Raw genomic sequence first — 14,363 nt, 5'->3', positions numbered from 1 at the left:
AATAATAATAATAATAATTTAAAAATAAAGAAGTAAAGGAGCGTCTGGGTGGCTCAGTCGGTGAAGTATCTGCCTTCGGCTCAGGTCATGATCTCAGGGTCCTGGGATCGAGCCCCACATTGGGCTCCCTGCTCAGCGGGGGGTCTGCTTCTCCCTCTGCCTCTGCCCCTCCCTCCACTTGTGCTTGCTCTCTCTCTCTAATAAATAAAAATCTGAAAGAAAGAAAGAAAGAAAGGAAGGAAGAAAGAAAAGCAGAGGGAGGAAGTGGTGGGGTTGGGAAGAAGAGTCAGCTGTACTTTAGATAGGGGAGTCAGAGAAGCCTTTTGATGAGATGATATTTGAGTAGAGACAGAATCAAGTGGTGGCTACACCTATTTAAATGGCTCTTGGGGAGGAAAGCCCTGGCGGCAGAGGCAGGACTACAAGGGTAGTGCCTGGGGCAACAGTGCTCCTGGGCTGGGAGCAAAACACCAGCGAATTAGGAGGGAGCAGGAGGAGATGAAGTCAGAGATGGTTATTTCTATTGTTTAAAGGTATAGTCACACAAAACAATACTGACCCGTTCTACTGATCTCATCATACAAAAGTATCTGTTAGAATCCCGTTGGGTGCAAGTAGCAGAAAATCCAACTCAAAATAGCTAAATAATAAGGCATGTTATCATCTCACATTTAAAAAAAAAAAAAGTCTGAAAGAAAAGTTGCTTCAGCTAATTCAGCAGTTCGGTGGCCTCTTGAATGACATGGGCTTTTACCGTCTTTCAGTTATGCAAACCCCAGCATATTGGCCTTGTCCTACCATGCTAGCTCCCTTCGTGTTTGCAATATCATTGCATGGCTCCAGCCATCACATGTTCACACAACTACATCCAGTTGCAGAAAAAGAGCTCTTCAGTTTCTTGAGTCTCTCTTTAGGAAGAAAGAACCTTTTCCCCAAATTCCTTGGCACCCTTTCCCTCAAATCTCATTGCCCAACATGATGTCCCATATCAAGACATAAATTAATCATTGGTAAGAGGAAATGGATTATTCTAAATAGTTTAAGCTAATTAGAGCCCACCTCCTGGAGCTGATATGAATAGTCTCTGAAACATATGGCCACTCTGAAGAGGATAGATACCTGTTAGAGAGAAGGAAGTAGTCAGGTAGCAATTGGTAGACACTGCTAGTTGTTCAACAAATATCCTTTCTCTTCTTTCTTATTAATAGAAGCCTAGAATTATTTAAGATGCCATTAAGCCCAACTAAAAACAGAACAAAACTCAATATCCCTAACTCCTTGCAGATTTTTTTTTCCTTGATCAAAAAGCATAGATTCTGCTAGCATGCTCATCTTTTCAGGTGGACTATGTCCCCATTCTAATGGAGCAGCCATCATGGGATCATGAAGATGACAACCGTGTGCAAAGGATGGTAGACCAGGAAGACAGAAGGAGTTTAAGTCCTTGGCGACTTCATGGAATCGAGGACTTTTTATTATGTGAAGGGAAAAACAATCCTAGTGGTTGACCCACCATTTGATAGGTCTCGCTACACGCAGCCAAGGCAGCTTGCTGTTAGATAACCAGGGGTATCTGCTACATAGAGGAGCCTGGGTGTTCTTATGGGGAAAGATCATAATCTAATCCAGTCTGCTCACAGCTCAGGGGGATATCTCCCTCTCAACGTACAAAAGCATATAGTGGAGCGGCAGCGTTCATGCATTTAACTTACCAAACAAGCAGAGAGACAGAGAAAGCCCTTTGCTGGCTTTCAACAACCTTCCAAGTTCAAACTAGACCTTGGCTTTTGACGCATCCAGAGAAAAGGAAAGCCAGAGCCAAAATGCTAAGAGAAACAAAAAATGTTCATCCAGGACTTTTGAACCTCCAGGAACCCTGATCCTGGCAATTAAGCAATTAAAGATGCCAACTGACCCTCTGCCCTTGATCTTCTTCCTAGTGACAGAAACTCACACGCAAGTCTGGAACTAACCTTTCTACTCAGTGAGTGGCTGAAGAAACATATTGCATCATCTAAGAAGGCAGGCAAGACTACACAGGTGAATCATTTAGCATGGATTTATTGAGAGGGTTTCCTCTGAGGTTCAACTTAAGAGAATTTAAGAGAAATCAGAAAATGCCTATGCTGCCTTAGTTCTACATTCTATCACCATCAGTTAAGCCGGCTAACATTTTAATTTTTTTTTTTTTTTTTTTTTTTAGCAATCTCTACACTCAACGTGGGGCTCGAACTCACGGCCCCCAAATCAAGAGTCACATACTCTTCCAACTGAGCCAGCCTGGCGCCCTGCCAGCTAACATTTTATGAGCACTTAGTATTTGCCATGGATGATATGACACATTTTATATGGAATTTTCTCATTTACAGTTCACAAGTCTATGAAAGGACTGTGATTATCCCCATTTCACTGAAGAGGAAGCTCATGCAGAGCATGGCTAAGGAATGTGTCCAAAGGGGCACCTGGGCGGCTCAGTCGTTAAGCGTCTGCCTTCGGCTCGGGTCATGATCCCAGGGTCCTGGGATCGAGCCCAGCATCAGGCTCCTGACTCAGCAAGGAGCCTGCTTCTCCCTCTCCCTCTGTCTCTCTCCCTGCTCATGCTCTCTCTCTCTCTCTGTATCTCTGTGTCTCAAATGAATAAATAAAATCTTTAAAAAAAAAACATACAAATATGATTATTAACCTGTGTTAACTAGGAGTGGGATAGTGCTGATATGTGAGGCTGGAGGACTCGAGGAACAAAGGGAGAGAAAAAGACTAAACTAACATAAAAACATACATATCAAGTGTTCACGTGTATGAATTTATGTATAATTATAATTGAATATCTGTTAATGAAGAAAAGCATTTTTAATCCATTTTGGTCTAAGAGTGTCCAAATGTGCTTCCAAATCCCATCCCCCCCAAATGACTGACAATATAATAATTAAAGTTGCGGGGTGCCTGGGTGGCTCAGTCATTGAGCATCTGCCTTCGGCTCAGGTCTGGTTCCGGGGGTCCAGGGATCGAGCCCCTCATCAGGATCCCCGCTCAGCGGGAAGCCTGCTTCTCCCTCTCCCACTCCCCCTGCTTGTGTTCCCTCTCTCGCTGTGTCTCTCTCTGTCAAATAAATAAAATCTTTAAAAAAAAAAAAAAAAAAGGAATGTGTCCAAAGCCATGCAGCTTTTAAGGGGCAGCTCTGGGATGCACATATGGGCCATCTGATCCCCCACACTCACATGTTCAACATCACACATAAAATCTGTGAGTCCATTCAAGCTCACTGAAAGGCATTCTGAAGGCAATTGCTAAATTTAGTGTCATGGACTCTATTTCAATAGGGTGTATTCAGGACAGCAATCCAAGGAAGACAGTTTATTGAGAACAAGATTTTTTTTTAATTTATTTTTTAATTAAATTTTTAATTTTTTTTTAAATTTATTTGACAGAGAGAGAGAGAGCACAAGCAGGGGGAGAGGGAGAGGGAGAAGGAGGCTCCTCACTGAGCAGGGAGCCCGACTTGGGGCTCCATCCCAGGACCCTGAGATCATGACCTGAGCCGAAGGCAGATGCTGAACCGACTGAGCCACCCAGGAGCCCCAGCATCATCCTGATTTTTAAATGATGAAACAGAGACTTAAAGACACCAAGGATGCTGTTCGTAGTCTCAAAACTCGTGTGTGCAGGACATGGCACCACGAGCATAAAGGTTGGCCCTACACCAGGACACCTAGCACAGAGAGGTGAATTTCAGCTGAAACCTAGCCCTTCCTCCACGTGCCATGTGGGGCCCCTAAAGATTGCCCATGCAGCCATCAACTCAAAGATGCAGCACCTGCCCTGAGGGAGGACTTTTTTCTAAATAGCACAAAGGTACCAGATGGACTAGTTTGGGTCCCACCAACTAAAATGGACTTCATAGATGCTAAACATCTCCAAGCAAAGATGAGGACTGAGGTTTCTCTTCATTACCAGCCTCCTTGTACCAGTCTGGAACTAACCTTTCTACTCAGTGAGTGGCTGAAGAAACATATTGCATCATCTAAGAAGGCAGGCAAGACTACACAGGTGAAGAAAAACTTCATTTTTCTCAACTATAAAGTGGGGACAATAACAGCATCTTCCTTATCGGGTCGATGTGAGCATTGAATGGGTTACTCCTTGCAAAGCACCTAAAACAGTGCCTGACACATAGCTATCCGTGAGCCATGATCATTCTTCATTATAAATTGTATCACCGTTGTTAATTTTACATTACTTTTGTACATGCTTGAAACCTATCACTTGCCCCCCCCCCCCCTAAATTTCTGACTTGCACTTTTCACATTGGAACCAGGTCACTTTTACCTGTTTTCTCTTAAGCAAAAACCCGTGCAGGCCATCCATGGAGACATTTAGATCCTGCCTTTTGAGTTACTGTTGTAATGCAAAAGGACCCAAGTTTGGGATCAAAGTCTACCTTTCAGACAATGCAGTCTAAATGCGAAGCTGGGAAATCCCATTCTTTTGTTTCCTGCTCTGCTCCGAGAGAGACCGGCTGTGTCATGGTTGTTTTCCATTCTGTGATTCAGTCTTCCTTTCTGTAAATGAAGGGGCACACCCCTTGAGTAAAAGAGAGCCTGCGATTGTCTAGGATTATTAACTCTGTCTTGCAGAATCACGTCCCACCCACTCACAGCAATCGCGTGTGGTCCTCAAAGATCAACAGCTGTACAGTCACCTGCGGTAATAAACAAAGTATAAATAGACAGGTTGCTGGCGGGGCTTGCAAACGCTCCTTGGTGTGTCCCTGATGACAGAGGTAAAATGAGTCCCTTCCCCAAAGTCTGAAGTAGGTATTTTAGGGTGAATCATGCTTAAGTAAACCTCTTCTTTGGATTTTATTGTGCTCTCGGGATTTTTCCACAACCTTTAGCATAAGAGGAACCTGGAGATGCCTTGGACTCCACCTACATTAAAAGCTGATAAAAACTATGCCTGTCTTCACTGAAAGCGTTGGGTAAAAGAGATTGGGAATCCCAACTGCTCCCTGGCTAATTGTTTCCATGCGTGAGTTAACCTGTATGCTTCTCTTCCCTCCTCTGTAACATGAAGGTTGCTTCCTCTGTCCACCTCCAGCTTGCTCTGAGGATCAAATGAAAAATAATATGATAATAATGCTTGGAAAAGGACTGCAACAAAATCTAGCATTGGGATCATCTCAAAGGACCTATTCTTTATCTCATGAATAAAGACAAAATTTCTTGCAAGACTCTCCTTTAATAGACACAGATTCCAAAAGGGGCGTGGGGGTGAAAAGAAACTTTTCTAGGACTGTTCTGTAAATCTGACTGCCTCAGGGAGACTGACAAATTTCTGCCGACCAGTGATGTCTCTGATAAAGTTAGAAATCCGAGCCTTGAGAAAATAATGTGGCGGCTCCACAAATCCTAATCAAGATCCACCCGTGCTGGTCGTTTACTCTTTGGGCGCCTACGATGAAAGGTCCAGTAATTAAGCACGCTGCTCTCCTGCTCTCAGACTCGTCGCCAGGAAAGCTGCTGAGCCCGTGGCTCGCTAGCAGCCACGTTTTGTTGAATTCCTGGTGTTTGTGCAAATAGAGGTGGAGGTATTTCTCCAGTTCACCATCCTCTCCATCCCCAGGCTCTGGACACACCTCCCATTTCCTATTTAACAGACTGATAGGGAATAAATTCAACAAAAGTAACAAGCCTGTGAAACGTCTACTAAAAGCTAATCTGAAAGTAAGAAAGCAACCAGGTTGTTTTACAGTAGATTAACAAAAGGCTGGGGGCGCCTGGGTGGCTCATCAGTTGAGCGTCTGCCTTTGGCTCGGGTCATGATCTCGGGGTCCTGGGATCGAGTCCTGCATCGGGCTCCCTGCTCGGCGGCGGGGAACCTGCTTCTCCCTCTCCTCCCTGCTTGTGCTCTCTGTCACTAACTCTGTCTCTCTCGCTCAAATAAATAAATAAAATATTTTTAAAAAAAAACAAAAGACCATCTAATTTTGTGCCTAATCTAAAGGACCCTCCCGGATCCACCGCATCCCTGTCTTTGTCTCCGAAGAAAGAGATGTGATTTTCTCTTTAATATTCGAAGGTTTAATTTGCTACCTTAAGCTAGTAGGATGTGTATTTTGAAAGATAAATTTAAAGAACCACCCGTCATTTGGGATGCTTCCTATTTCTCAAAAAATGAAGAAGCAGTTTAATAACTTTAAGCAGAGTATGAGAGAGAGGGAACCGTACGTTTCCCTTTTGTTCAACAGGGACGTTTCAATAACCGTTTTAAGTAATCTACCGTTTGGGGACTAGGTAAAATTCTGTCAAGCTTCCAAACATGATTTAACTAAGGAATGCCCCAAACCAGGAAGTCCTTTGTGCCTGGGGCCTCCTCGTTCTTAGAAGTTAAAGGGCTTTCTGTTTATTATAAAGCTGATTCCTTGAGGGGGCTTTTGTTTGTTTGCTTTTGCAAGTTAATTTTATTTGATTTTTTTTTTTTTTTTAGATTACACAAGCAAAGGCAGAATGCTGCCGTATCTATGACTGAAAATAGAAAGTTGCCCAGCTCTCTCTCTCTGACGCGTACCTTCCCCCGCCCCCGCCTATTTCTCCTCTACTTCCTGTGTTAATGGTGAGTGTATTCTTCCTATCCTTTTTCTATATTTTTACAAGAATACAAATGTCTATATTTTACACACACACATAGATACATGCCTTTTGTTTTTAAGGAAACCATATAGTATTCACCTGTCTACAACTGTGTTTTAATCAACATCAGCCTTTGTGAACCTGCGTAGCCCATCTCACGCCTCCGAGCCTTTTTCTGAAGACACTCTTGCTCATGTAGAACCACATTAATTTTCCACGGCCTTCTACACGCAGCTTCACATCTTCTCAAGGAAGATTTCAAGCCTGCGAGAGGAGGCTCACTTCCTCTCCTGCCCAGAGGAAATAATGCTTTCACGCTTTGGAAACAGCATTACCATACCTTGTCGCCCTATTCCAGTCTGAGTACCCAACAGACAAATTATACTTTTCTTGTTCGCCGCGGCTTCGAGTTCTCAGGATTAGAGCAGCCCCCTGAGCCAGAGAGAGAAAACAGTAATAATTTTTACAAGGTGCTGTGCCCTGATGGAGGCAGAGGTTTAACCACAATGACAAACTGCTCAGCTCAACCCCGCCTGCCTGGAAAAGCATCTGTTTTCTTTCCCCTGCCTGGTTACTAGTGGGTTTTGTCACCTGATTCATAAAGATGAGATTGCTGAAAACAACAGGCGGCCATAAGGCCCCAGGAAATATAATAGCCTATAGCTCCTTTCTGAGTTGTGTGTGTGTGTGTGCGTGTGTGCACACAGGTTTTGCATGCACGTTTATAGCAGTAGCACTTGGCCTGGAAAGATGTTCTGCCCGGGAGAGACAGGGATTTCCCCCTGCAGCAGGTAAACCAGCCCAGGGGTTGGAACTGGGCCCGCTCAGCTTCATTTACTCCTTCATTCATCCAGTCAACAAGCACCAGCCCCCTCTTTTAAGATAGACTCATGGTTACAGAGGCACCCCAGGGATCAGATTCCTGGATTCAAAGCCAAGCTCTGCCATGCCCTAGCCCTGCGACTTAGGCTCCGTATTCCGCAGCTGTAAAATAAGGAAAAACACAAGTCCAAATCTCTTACCCAGATCCTTAGAGCCGAATAGGGTTTGGAATTCAGAATTTTCAGGTTTTGAAAACGTGATCTGGTGCGTACGCTGTATTACACGGGATCTCCCGCGGGGCCCCGGGACAGCCCCCCATAATCGGCTTCATCCATGTGTCTGCAGAGACACATACGGCAGTTGAATTAGTGAGAGAAAGGTAGACAATCAATAGCCTCACATCATTCAAGTCATATTTTGTAGCCACGTGAGTCAGGTCAGATCATTTTGCTGCCCAATTTATTTTTTAAAAGGATAGCTTTTGGAATGTCTAGGTGTGTGGACCCCAAACAGCATCGACCTTAGGGAGCAGTAAGGAGGATTAAATGGGACAATACCTATAAAACATACTTGAGAAATGCTCAGTAAGTATCTGCTGAGCGCCCACTATGGCCAGACTCTACACACGGGCAGCTGAGTGATAACCACAAGGCCAGCACGTGTTTTCTGAAAAGGGTCAATATCTTCATCTTGTGGACTCTCCGATCTCTAGCACAACGCAACTCCGCTGCCATAGAGCAGAAGCAGCCATGGACAATACGTGAAAGAATGAACATGTCTGTGTTCCAATAAAACTTTATTTACGAAAAGGGACAAGAGGCCGAATTCGGCCCACCCGCTGTAGTTTATGAGCCCCTGATGAAGACAGACATGACTCCAGCTCTTCATGGTGCTTGCATTTGAGTGCAGAAGACAATCAACTCATCGAATAATCAAACAAATGTCCAATCTGATCATGATAGATATTAAAAGGAAATAGAATGTGCATTTAGCAAGATCTGCAGGTGATCCGTGTGCACCTTAAAGTCTGAGAGGTGCTGGTCTGGTCCACCCCTTTCTTCCACAGGACAGGGCTTTCCACTGTTCCCAGTCAGTGAGGACTACATTAACCTTCATAACTCCCCTAAAAGGTGGGTCTCATGATCCCCATTTCACAGATAGGGAAATTGAGGCTACAGGGGTTCAAGTCACTGATCTCATATCACCAATTTTGCACGTTCTGGAGTAAAGTTTTAGACTCAACCTTCAGAACCCCAAGCCTGCACCCTTAACGGCAATTTTTTTTTTCTTGCTTTCTGAGAAATCCCTCCAGTGAAATCTCCAGGAAAGGAGGCATGACATTGCCCAAAGCCAACAGTTTTCAAACGTTTTGGGCTCAGGGCCCCTGAACACCCTTCAAAATTACTGATGAGAAGCGCCTGGCTGGCTCAGTTGGTGGAGCGTGCAACTCTTAATCTCGGGGTCGTGACTTCCAGCCCCACACTGGGCATGGAGCCTACTTTAAAAAAAAGCAGTTAAAAAATTTTTTTTTAGAAATTACTGATGACCCCAAAGAGCTTTTATTTATCAAAGGTAGACCTATCTATATTTACCTACTCAAAATCAAGTCTGAGAAAATTTTGAAATGTTAATTTTTTAATCCGTTTAAAAATAACAAACCTCTTAGATATTAACATCAATAACATTTTTATGAAAAATAACTATCCCTCCCCCACCCCCAATTTAGTGAGTAGATTGGCTTTGGTTTTACGTTTTTACAAATGCCTGTAGCACTCAGCTTCCTACAAGGCGGCTTTCGGGGTCGTTGAATTTCACGTATCGTACAGGCCCTGGAAAACACACCTTAACGTGTGAAAGAATGGGGGTGAAACAACAAAGAGCATTTGCCTCTCGGGCCGGCTTAGTGCAAAGTCGGTTCCTCCTGCAGGTTCTGAGGGAGAGACGGTGCCCCACCTTTCTCCCAGCTCCTGGTGGCTTGGTGGTCCTTGGCTTGTGGCTCCATCACTTGGCTCTGTCTCTGTCTTTACTTGGGATTTCCCCCTTGCTTCTTTGTGCTTGAATTTCCTTCTTCCTATAAGGATACCAGTCACTGAGGTAGAACACGCCCCCCCAATCCAGTATCACCTCATCTCTTGATTACATCTGCCAAATCCCTTTCTCTGGGGCAGCCGGGAATGACATCCAGAGTCACATTGTGAGAAACAGCACTGAGCCACCTCAGGGCTCTAGACCAGGGACCAGCAAACTACCGCCATGGGCCGAACCCTGCTGTCACCTGCTGGTCTAAGGGCCCACGAACAATGAATGGCTTTACCTTTTTAAATGGTTGTATAAGTATCTGCATAATTGGCTTGATATTGCCTCTTTGCCTGGCAAAGCCTAAAATATCTATCTGGCCCTTGACAGAAAAGGTTTGCCAGCCCCCGGTGTGAACCCTGCTGTCTACACCAGACCCACCACCAACACTGGTTGTGGATGTTTGGTTCTGCTATTAGAACCACAGTCAAAGCCACCAATGATCACAGCATACTGACAGCCCAAGTCACTAGAGTGGACCCCACTTAGCCCATCCCTCTGTGCATCAGTAGGTTCCAAGCCAAAGTCTGGGACAGCTTCCTCTGACGGCTAGTCCAACCAGGGTCCACACCCTCGCTGCAAGGGGCACTGGAAATCAATTTTCTACATTTTCCACTTCGGTGGTGAAAGGCGGGCTCCGCTTTTTACCAAAAATCCAAAGTTTTTTCCAAAAATCCCCAGGTTTAGGAAGTAGGTTCAGGTGGTGGATGAATTATTAAAAAGGTTAAACACGCCACACCTGGTAAGGACACATCATCTCAGAACTTTCTCTGCTGGACACAGACGAGCAAGATGTCTGATAACCAGCTTTCGATTTAAGTCAGTCTACACTGGCCAAAGACCATGGTTAGATAGTTTTCCAACGTTCTCATCTAAATGTAAGATTTGAACCTCTGACGGGTGTTCTTAACTTCCTAGAGAAGCCTAAGATAAAAGATTCACCCAAACTCCCGGAATATGACATTAGTGTGGGCGGCACTATGGGGGGCTGCCTCTGTCTTTTAGGAAAAGTACTTCAGCCCTGGATCTTGTCTGAAAATCAGAATGAGGATCCCACGAAGGGGTACGTGCACCCCGATGTTTATAGCAGCAATGCCCACAATAGCCAAACTGTGGAAAGAGCCAAGATGTCCATCGACAGATGAATGGATAAAGAAGATGTGGTATATATATACAATGGAACATTATGCAGCCATCAAAAGGAATGAGATCTTGCCATTTGCCACGACGTGGATGGAACTGGAGGGTATTATGTTGAGTGAAATAAGTCAAACAGAGAAAGACATGTATCATATGATCTCACTGATATGAGGAATTCTTAATTGCAGGAAACAAACTGAAGGTTGCTGGAGTGGGGGTTGGGGTGGGAGGGATGGGGTGGCTGGGTGATAGACACTGGGGAGGGTATGTGCTCTGGTGAGCACTGTGAATTGTGCAAGACTGTTGAATCTCAGATCTGTACCTCTGAAACAAATAATGCAATATATGTTAAGAAAAAAAAAAGAAGAAGAAGGTAGCGGGAGGGGAAGAATGAAGCAGGGGAAATTGGAGGGGTGGATGAACCATGAAAGACGATGGACTCTGAAAAACAAACTGAGGGTTCTAGAGGGGAGGGGGGTGGGAGGATGGGTTAGCCTGGTGGTGGGTATTGAGGAGGGCACATTCTGCATGGAGCACTGGGTGTTATGCACAAACAATGAATCATGGAACACTTCATCTAGAACTAATGATGTAATGTATGGGGATTAACATAAGAATAAAAAAAAAAAAGAATGAGGATCCCAGCAGATAATATACTGAGAGCTCACGACGACAGACTAGGATTGAACCCAGGTTCGCTGAGAGCAGGGCCTAGGATACGTTTTCTACTCCATCTGTGCTCCATTTTCTGTATCTGTGCGTCTGCCTTGTACAGTCAGAAATTTCCCAAAGCACAGGAAGCCATAGGGCTGACAGCTCACAAAACAAAAAGATTTTAAATATATCATCTCGCTTCCTGCAATAAACCCTGTAGCAGACACAGGTGGTTACCTCTCATTACAGAGTCTATACTTGAAAATACTTCAATATAATCAGTGTGAGAAGCCGTCCTCGAAGTTCAGTTAGTGGAAACTCAGCAGGAGTGCGGTTAGCTAACGGGATGGAGAATGCGTTGTTTGGGGATAGCTAGCAAACACCACGGCAGAAAGGACCACACTCCAGCAACAGCTATGACAAACGCTTCTTGCAATTCAGAGATAGGGTTTTTACTGGTGAAACCAGTGACTGATGATAATTAGCACAACGACATCAGAAATGGGTTCGCATTGGTAAAATTAAAGGTATTCAAGACATGTGAGTTGACTAGAATGCACTATAGGATACAACAATCCGTCCTATACCTACCCCCTTCCCCACTTCTTCCCTGACTGGTCCTGTGTGCAGCCACTCGTTGGGAGGATTTCTGACCGAATCATGCCAGCCAGGCAGCGCAGAATCCTGCTTTTGGAAATATTAATGCCTGCCGTGAGTGAACCTTTCATTCAGGGTGTGACCAGAGCCCCTGAAAGAATATCAAGCTTCCAGAATAGGTTGTGTAAGCTGTTTTGTGCCTGCCTTGCTAATGAATGTTTGGCTATAAGAGTAGCAAAATTTAGACAGACTACGTTTATAATAGCTTATAGCTAGGCTGTGGGGGAATGCCCATGTCTGCCAGAAATAACCTAAGAATGGTTCCATGTCGAATTGGCTTAGATCACAATAGTTTACCTGGTACCTGATAACCCACCCATGTCTGCCTTCCTATGAGAATCCCTATTGGCTCAGCTTTTAGTCAGCAGTATATCCAGAGAAGATGGGCCCAGGACCAGGAGATGAACCATGATTAGTCTAAACCAGGCATCAGCAAACTATGGCCCGTAGATTAATTCTGGCTCACCACCTGGTTTTGTAAATAAAGTTTTATTAGAACATGGCCCCACCCATTTATCTATGTGTTTTCTGTGGCTTCTTTCAAGCCACTGAAATAGCAAATTGAGTAGTTGCCACAGAAACTGCATGGCCCACAAAACCTAAAATATTTGTTATCTGGCCCTTTATAGGAAATATTTTTCAACCTCCGGTCTAGAATAATGCTAGTCCAAGCATGTTCTATGGAATAGAAGCATCAGCATCACCTGAGAGCTCGTTAGAAATGCAGACTCTCACACACACCACCCAGACCCAGCCTGGAATCAAATTATTTCGGAGGTTAAACTTCCCACAAAGGAGGAAAGCCGTGACTGGCTTAGACCGACTATCCTTCATCCGTTAGAGCTGGGTGCATTGCTGCCCAAACTAAATGCAGGTTCTGTTGGTAGGGGAGAAGAAGAAATAAACCATTTGCGCTGAGGGTTCATTCTCCTTTGGTCACAGAACTTTAACATGGATAAACCGAGCCCCAAATGCCAAAAGTTTGTATGTTACGATCAAGGGTGATGGAAGAGGGGATGTCATTGGAGGTAGGCAAACTTAGTTTGATACACACACCTTAGGCAAATCCTTTTACCTCCCTGAACTTTGGGTTTCTTAAACGTAAAATAAGGACAGTAATTTCAGACATAAGGTTTGTATCATGGGGGATCTGTGCAGCTGCTAGTAATGGAACAGCCTGCAAAAAGAGACAAACTATGGTCTAACAAACACGAAATCTGGAGGTAAGGAGTTAGAGCACTGCATAGGAGGACTAACAGTGTCACCAAAGATTTAGCCTGTTTCCCTGTTTCTTCTCTGCCACCTTCCATGTACTTACACTCCTTCCCTTTGTGCTTTCAGGATGGCCACCTCAGCTCCAATCATCTTATTCTGATTCAGAGGCAGCAGGAAGGGAAGTGACTGCCTTCCTGCACACCTCTTTTGATCAGGGTTGGGGGGGGAAACGCCTTTCTCAGAGGTACCACCCTCCTCCAGCAGAATTCTGCTTATATCTCACTGGCCCAAACTGGTTTATATAGTCACCCCTAGCCAGTCACAGATAAAGATAGGATTACCGTGATTAGCTTAGCCAGCAGGGGTCCGCGAACTTTTTCCATAAAGAGCCAGACAGTAAATATTTTAGGCTTTGCACACCATATAATGTCTCTCACTACTACTCAACTCTGCTATAATAGTGTGGAAGCATCCATAGACAATGCATGAACTAACCGGGTCTGGCTGTGTTCCAGGAAAGCGTTACTTACAAAAAGAGGCTGTGGGTGGGATTTGGCCCACAAGCCACAGTTTGCCACCCCCTGTCCCATACTATAGTCATTTAAAGTGCAGGAGCTAGAGTCAGACGAATTGAAGGCCTGGCTTTGCCACTTTCCAGCCCTGTAACTGTAAACAGCTTAACCTGTGTGTTCCAGCTTCCTTATTTTGTAAAGCGGAAAATGCTTAGACCTCCAGGAAACAGAATCCATCTAAAGATATCATAAATGTCCTCCTGGACAGGGCAACTTCAGGGATGGTTAATTCAGCTGCTGTAGTCCCAAGTTCTTTGTATCCTCTTGTTCTGCCCACCTCAATGGATGACTTTGAACTTCCAGTTTGCCTCTCAAGCCACAAAATGGCTACCACAGTGCCAGATGGCATATATTCATCTAAAGAAAATCTAAAAATTGAACATTCCTTCCCTTGTTTACCTTTTCAAGAGCAAGGATAACTTTCCCAGAAACATGCCCTCAGCCTGCTTACTTCACCTCTCACTGGTTAGCATTATGTTACATGCCAGTTCCTTAACCTGCTATTAGCAACAGAAATAAAATTATCTTGGTGATGGGCATTAAAGAGGGCACGTTCTGCATGGAGCACTGGGTGTTATGCACAAACAATGAATCATGG

The sequence above is a fragment of the Mirounga angustirostris genome, unplaced genomic scaffold (genome assembly GCF_029215605.1).
Source record: "Mirounga angustirostris isolate CCGP_5_RB_7025 unplaced genomic scaffold, mMirAng1.0.hap1 SCAF_10, whole genome shotgun sequence".
Classification (NCBI taxonomy): domain Eukaryota; kingdom Metazoa; phylum Chordata; class Mammalia; order Carnivora; family Phocidae; genus Mirounga; species Mirounga angustirostris.
Note: the sequence above shows the minus strand (reverse complement) of the source record.